The following is an 8,109-nucleotide window of genomic DNA, read 5'->3' on the forward strand; positions in this document are numbered from 1 at the left end:
CCTGTTTCCGATTCTGTGTCTCCCTCTCTCTCTGCCCCTCCCCCATTCATGCTCTGTCTCTCTCTGTCCCAAAAATAAATAAAAAACGTTGAAAACAAACAAACAAACAAACAAACAAACAAACAAACAAACATTTCTTTTTATTTGAAGAAGAGACTAATAGCATCAAGTTTTGTAATGATTTCTTTTTTCATTTTATAGTGTCTACGCGGAGGGTAATTTGATTGTGCCATCCATGTTCCATGATTTTCTTTTGTAATTTTTTTAAATTTTTATTTATTTTGGGTGGGGAGGGGCAGAGAGAGGGAGACAGAGGATCCAAGTGGACTCTGTGCTGTCAGTGCAGAGCCCAAGGTAGGGCTCAAACACACGAACCTTGACATCATGATCTGAGCTGAACTCAGGCACTTAACCGACTGAGCCACCCAGGTGCCCTCCATGATTTTTCTTTTGGAGTATACACACACATACATATATATACATATATGTATATAAATATATAGAGATATAAAACTGACCTAAAATTTTATGTGAAGAATTTTTTCTCCAGTTATACACTAGAAAATGCCTACTACCATTTGCAGATAAAAGTAGGTATTGAAATATTACATTAAGTGTTGATGCATATCTTTGAAATCCATCTATATAATAACTTAGACTATACTATTTATTATATAGTTATGATTATATAATATAGAGCCCAAAATTTATTTTGTCTCTTTTAATTCACTCCAGTTTAATGTAAAAACAATAAAATGAATTCAAAATTCTAATTAAATAAATAAGATATATTTCCTAATATTTTATTACCAACAGTTCAATTCAAAATAAGGATTTCTCCTACATTTAGTTACTATTACAGATGATTTTTTATGTTAGTCTTACCAAAGTCACTTCTTAAAAACAAGAATAACCACAACACAAATACTGAATTTCTCATATTTGTAAATTTTCCAGAGTTATCCTAATTTCATTTTTTCAACTAAAAAAAAGAAGCAGATAATGTTTAAAAATCATAGTTCAATAAATTGTTAATCACGTGGCAGTCATCATTCAGTTACTTTACTTTCAATATAAAGAATAGACGTCCCTATTAATATTAAGTCCCTTAATATTAAGTCCCACCCTTAATAATCGTTTCAGGTTATATTTACAATTAATTTTGCTTTATTAAATTAAATAATTTCAGAAATATAATTTCTGATGTAGAAAGGATAGTCTAAAAGCATCATGTAGATATTTATCTCCTTTGGCTTAACAAAGCTAAATTAACTGCCCTCTGAGAGAGAGAGAGAGAGAATTCAGAGAAAGAGAGAGAGAGATTCCACTATCAAAGAATAACTAAACTTAAAAACAAGGACAAAAGAAAAGCAGATTAACTCTACATTTTTATAACTCTCTTTCATTTAATATGAGATAAATAGTGCAAACACTTACTTTGTGGGTAGCGTTGTCCAAAATAAATCTAGAAGTTTCAATTTGCTACATGTCAAATTTGTCAAATTTACTTAACGTCTTTTACAAATAATATTGCACAAAGAATGTATGTCAATTCTATTTTACCTTATTTTTGTTAACTTCTCTAGCAATCTTTAAAGACATTTAAAATGTGTTCATGTGTAAGTTGTGGAAAATAAACCACTGCAGATCAGTTGAATTAATATTCATTTGCTAGAAAGCTGTCACTATAAAGCATGCAAAATGACCAAAATAAATGTGTATGTAGAAACTGATCTCTAAATGGCTTACATTGATTTTCCTTCAAAAAAGTGAATGGAATTTCAATCCATGGGTCGAAACATATCTTATGGGAAAAAAATATTTATATATATACATTAGTGGTTGAGCAACAAATTCTAGAAGTATCCCATCTACATTTGAATTTGGCTCCCTCAACTGATGCCTCTATTAACTTCGCAAGTTAGGACACTTCTCAGTCTCATTTTCTTTACCTATAAAACTTGGATGATAATAGTATTTACTTCATAGGGTTGTTAGAATGAAATAACACATGGAAAGTATTTAGAACACAGCCTGGCATGAAGTAGATTTTGCTATTATTATATAAATGACAGTAGGAAAAATAAGAATGTTCCCCTAAATACTACATTTTGATTATAAAACGATTTAAAATTTTAAAAGATTTGCAAAAATATTTAGGATTATATTAAAACTGATATTCTTAATTCATAATATTACCAAAGACTTAAATGCTTCTTATTTATTTATAGGAGAGTTTTTATCCTGCTATAAAACCTAAAATATAAAATCAAATTATATCTTCCTATATGTTTATTATATTATATGATATTTTGATTTTTCATCCAAAACATGTTGAAACGTAGTTAGATTTTATTCTGAAGCTTCAATAAAATTGCAACTCCCTACATACTTGCACATAGATACATAAATATACACATATATACATGTGTGTATTATATGTATTTTAAAGATTCAAATTCAAATGTTAAAATTGTATTAATATAAGATACATTTTTCAATCTTCTCAAGATTATTTTTCTAGCTAGCATTTGTTTTTTTAAGTTTATTTATTTTGAGAGAGACAGAGACAGTGTGAGCCGGGGAGGGGTAGAGAGAGAGGGAGAGAGAGAGAATCCCAAGTAGGCTCTGCACTGTTAGCTCAAAGCCTGACACCTGTCTGGAACTCACGGTGAGATCAGGACGTGAGCAGAAACCAAGAGTCAGACGCTTAACTGAGTCACCCAGGCGCCCCTCCAGCCAATAATTTTTATTAAAAAAACAAAACAAGCAAAAAGCAACAAAACAAAACAAAACAAAACTCCTCAACAATCCCTGCTAGAATATTCATTTATATAGCTCACTCCTTATACTTTCACTTGTCTTCATTCATATTCATTAACCTGTTCATCTCCGTCTATGACATTAGGTTCTATTTCTGACCAATTTTCATTCAACCACCTTCTAGTTGAAATGATCCTCTACACAAATTCCCCAAATTCAACCCCAACACCGTTTGTTTTTTAACTTTTTTTTTTTAACATTTATTTATTTTTGAGAGAGAGACAGAGCACGAGCAGGGGAGGGGGAGAAAGAGAGGGCGACAGAACCTGAAGCGGGCTCCAGGCTCTGAGCTGTCAGCACAGAGCCCAACTCCGGGCTTGAACTCCCAAACCGCAAGATCATGACCTGAGCCGAACTCGGAGGCTCAACTGACTGAACCACCCAGGCGTCCCTCCAACAACCTTTTGTTTGATTACCTCTGTATCTGTCACTGAAACAGAAAGGTCCAATCGTAGTTTGAATACACTAGTGAAGTCTACCTAAAATTTCATTTTTCTATATAGTATATAAATATCACAAGCCTGTTTCTGCCCTATAATAATTAGTCAAGCAATCAAATCAGAATCTCATAATCTGTTGTAGGGTGGTGATACATGAATTCACTTTCACCATCCAAAGTCAGATTCGTTGTTTGTTCATTTTGTTTTCTCAGAAAGGGCAGTTTCCCCACACACCCATTTTTACACATACTCTTTAGTTTTTTAAATCACTGAGATGACATTTTCACATATTCTATTCTCTGCACAATCTTCCGCTACCCTCCTAACTGAAACTTTCCTGACAAACTAGAAGGAGTTACATAGAAACACTTGTGTTATCACTGCCAATCAGGAGGTCTCAAAACTGTCAAGAGGATAAAAAACAAGGGAAGTCTGAGAAACTGTCACAGGCAAAGGAGCCGAAGACATGATAGCAAAATGCAATGTGATATTCTCAATGACATCATGGAACAGAAAAATCTCACGAGGCTGAAACTAAGGAAATCTGGGGAAAAAATTGACTTAATTATGTATCAATATTAATTTTTTTAAAAAAACATCTATAATACTAAGTGATGACTCTCTCCTTCCAACGTAAACAAGACTACAATTTTAACATTTGATTTCTCGATAGTAGTCAAAATGATTGAACATGTTTCCTCTTGGTTAGCTTCTGTGATACTTCTTTTTGTGTGTGAGGTTACAACATCCCTGGCGATTTCCTTTTGGTTTGCTTTCTGGCTTCATCTCCTTTTCCCAAATAACTAATTATTGGTTTCCTCAGGGGTTCATTGCGGGTTTTCTTCTTTTCTGTCTTTGCATTATCTCCTTAAAATATATCATTAGCACAATTTAAATAACATGTATTTTCTTTTGACACAAAAATTATATATCCAGCTCAAACCACTTTGTTTTGCTCTCAAAAGTCACATATAGAGTACCTATATGCATGACCTACAATATAGTAACGTGTCCAAAACAGAACTGTCAATTTGCTCTCCAAAATCTCCTTTTCTAACACATTTGCCTAAGCAGAATAAATTTGATATCAGCGGCTGCTTAGTTACTCCCTCTGGAAAGATTCAAGTGATCTTCAATGTGCCTCTTTCCCTCACCACCCAACACATCAACTCTGTCAGCAAGGTATGACATTTTATCTCCAAAATGTAATTCTGTTCCTCTTACATCTTTCCTCTCTCTTGATATCTTATTCCAGATACTGTCATTTCTCTTCTTGATTACTTCAACAATCTCTTAAGAGGTTTCTGTTTGTTTTTCTTTAATTTTGTATCTTCCTATCCATTTTTTAAAATAAATGCTGGAGCGCCTGGGTAGCTCAGTCAGCTAAGCGACCGACTTTGGCTGAGGTCATAATCTCACCGTTTGTGGGCCTGAGCCCCGTGTTGGGCTCTGTGCTGACAGCTCAGAGCCTGGAGCCTGCTTTGGATGTGTCTCCCTCTCTCTCCTTGTCTCTCCCTTGCTCACACTCTCTCTCTGTCTCTCAAAAATAAAGGGTAAATTTTTTAAAAATATGTTAATTTAAAATAATTTAGGTTTACAGAAAAGTTGTGAGAACAATAGAGAAAGTTCCATGTACCCTCACCTACTTTTCCCTATTATTAACATCTTAGTTTAGTATGGTACATTTGTCAAAATTAATGAACCTATATTGAAACATTGTTATTAACTGAAGTCCATACATTATTCAGATTTCCTTAATTTTCACCCAATGTCCTTTTTTTATTCCAGGATCCCACATGGGACATCATATTATATTAAATAGTCATGTCTCCTTGGGTTCCTCTTAGCTGTGATAGTGATTTCTCAGATTCCTTTTTGGTAACCTTGACAGTTGTGAAGATACGGGGGTATTTTATAGAATGTCTTTCAATTGTGATAATCTGGTGTACTTTTCTCATGTTTACACTGGGATTATGGGTTTGGGGGAAGGGATCACAGTGAAATTCTCATCACATCACATCAAGGATACACACTTTCAATATGACTTAGGCTTGTTGATATTAACCTAAGATGCCTGCCTGAAGTAGTGCTTCTCAGGTTTCTCTACTGTACGATATTCATTTTACCCCCATTCCATACAGAAGACAGTCAATATGTACAGCCCACATTTAAGGAATAAAAGTTATAGTTCACTTATTTGAAGACAGAATATCTCCATAAATTATTTGGGATTTTTCTGCATAGGATATTAGTTGATTAGACCTCATTCATTAATTCAATCATTTAATTAGAGCAGTGTGGATTCCTGCTCACTTTTGCACTTAATTTCACAAATTATTTTCTATTGTTTTAATTTTATTTTTTAAATTAATTGAATAATTTATTTATTTTGCCAGAGACAGAGACAGCTTGGGAGGGGGAGGGGTAGACAGCGAGGAAAAGAGAGAATCTCAAACAGGCTCCACACTGTCCGTGCAGAGGACAACACAGGACTCAAACCCATGACCCATAAGATCACGATCTGAGCCGAAACCAAGAGTTGGATGCTTAACCAACTGAGCCACCCAGGTGCCCCCTAAAATTATTTTTTAAATACATATAGGGCAATAATAAATTCTCTCTTCCAAGCATGAAATATATTTTTTAAGTTTATTTTATTTATTTTTAGAGAGAGACAGAGAGCATGAGCAGGGGAGGGACAGAGAGAGAGAATCCCAAACAGGCTCCTCACTGACAGCATGAAGCTCTACATGGGGCCCGAATTCATGAACAGTGAGGTCATGACCTGAGCCAAAATCGAGAGTTGGATGTTTAACCAACTCAGCTACCCAGGCAACCCACCAGCATGAAATATTTTAATGGCTCCCAGTTGAACCCACTATTTATCATACACTGCTCTCACTTTCATCCTAACTATTGATCAGGTTGAAACCTAACACTCTAACACTGTTTTTTATCTTTCTAGTATCATTTTCTTATTCTAATGACTTTTGCATGCTATTTGCTTTGCATGAATACTGTTCAAACCATTTTCTCTATAGCTTCTAAATACTGTCTTACATCATCTCTCTGGAAATTATTCCCTGATCTATGTATGTCAATGATTCTCTTTATGTGTTAAAACTTCTATGACAAGCATAAATTATTTTCTCTTTTATACATCTGCATACTATTCTCTGTGGAAGGCCCAAACATAATGCGATTAAAAGAACTAATTAGTTAAATTAGTTTTAAGTCTAGAATTCTTTTCTTTTTATTTTTAAGATTATTCTCATATCATAAGATATACTATATGCCAAGAAATTATAGTCCAAAATATGTCACAAATATCGAGTGTTTTCCACACAAATGAAAGTCACTTGCTGAATTTTGAAATTTTTAATTGTTGTATCTTACTTTTTCTGCATATTGTTGCCATATAGTGATGTACCTAGTTAATTGAACAGCTCTTAACACTTTGATGGTCTTGGGGGACCTGGGTGGCTCGGTTGGTTAAGTGTCCAGCTCAGGTCATGGTCTCATAGTTTGTGAGTTTGAGCCCCGGGTTGGGCTCTGGACTGGCAGCAAGGAGCCTGCTTGGGATTGTCTGTCTCCTTCTCTCCCTGTCCCTTCCCTGTTCGTGCTTTCTCTAAAAAATAAATAAATAAAACATTTTTTTAAAAAAGACTTTGATGGTCTTAAGTTTTCCTGCAAAGAAAAAATAAAGTTTGAAAGTTTAGTTACTCTCTACTTGGTCTTATTGAACAATAGTGTCAATGAATGCAATATTCTCAAAAAAGGTATTTCACATTAAAATTGTCAGAAGTTTTGGAACAACTGGGTGGTTAAGTTGGTTGAGTATCCCACTCTTTCATTTTTCAAAAATGAAAATATAGTTGAGGGATTTTACTGATACTGTGGCATCACTCTAGGTACCACACTAAGGAATTTCAAAGTTATTTTAAAACATCAAAACTAAAAACACTTTCTGTAAATTCAGACCAGATGTCCAATGTCCTTGTTTGATTTAAAATTAATCTCTTTTTTTCTTATTATTAAAGTATCAGTACTCTTTGGCCAGTCAAGGTTAAGTGTTGGAGGCTGTGGCCATCAATATCTAAATTCAAGAGGCTTACAAAGGTAGGTAGGTATGGCTCAGGTCATAATCTAATAGTTTGTGGGGTTGAGCCCTGTGTCGGGCTATGTACTGATGGCTTGAAGCCTGCTTGGATTTTCTGTTTCTCTCTCTCTCTCTCTCTCTCTCTCTCTCTCTGCCCCCTCCTCAAGCACGCACACATACTCTCTTTCTCTCTCTTTCTCTCAAAATAAATAAATAAACATTAAAAGATAATTAAATGAAATTGTCAACAGTTTCAAGTAGGCTCTTCTTACAAAGTTTATAAAATAAACATGAGAGGAGCACCTGGGTGGCTCAGTCAGTTAAGTGTTGGACTCTCGATTTTGGCCCAGGTCACTATCTCATGGTTTGTGAGTTTAAGCCCCACATCGGGCTCTACACTGATGGTGCAGAGTCTGCTTGTGATTTTTCTCTCTTTCTCTTTGCCCCTTCAGTGTGCTATCTCTAAATAAATAAATAAATAAATAAATAATAAATAAAGTAGAACTTAAAAAAAAATAAATGAACGAGAGAAAGAACAATATTATAATGGAAATGAAACCTCAATTTTCATACCTGATATGTGCGTATACATAAAATGTTTTATAATTTTTTTCTGGAAGCAAGCAAAATAAAGGCTTGTGTATGCCATGGCTGTGACACAAGAAAAATCTGTTTGAACCTTTATAGTTTTAACTTTATTGTGTGTGGTAAGGATGTAAACAAGGGAATTTATGTTTCTTTCTTTCT

Source organism: Felis catus, chromosome A1, assembly GCF_018350175.1.
Source record: "Felis catus isolate Fca126 chromosome A1, F.catus_Fca126_mat1.0, whole genome shotgun sequence".
NCBI classification, from domain to species: Eukaryota; Metazoa; Chordata; class Mammalia; order Carnivora; family Felidae; genus Felis; species Felis catus.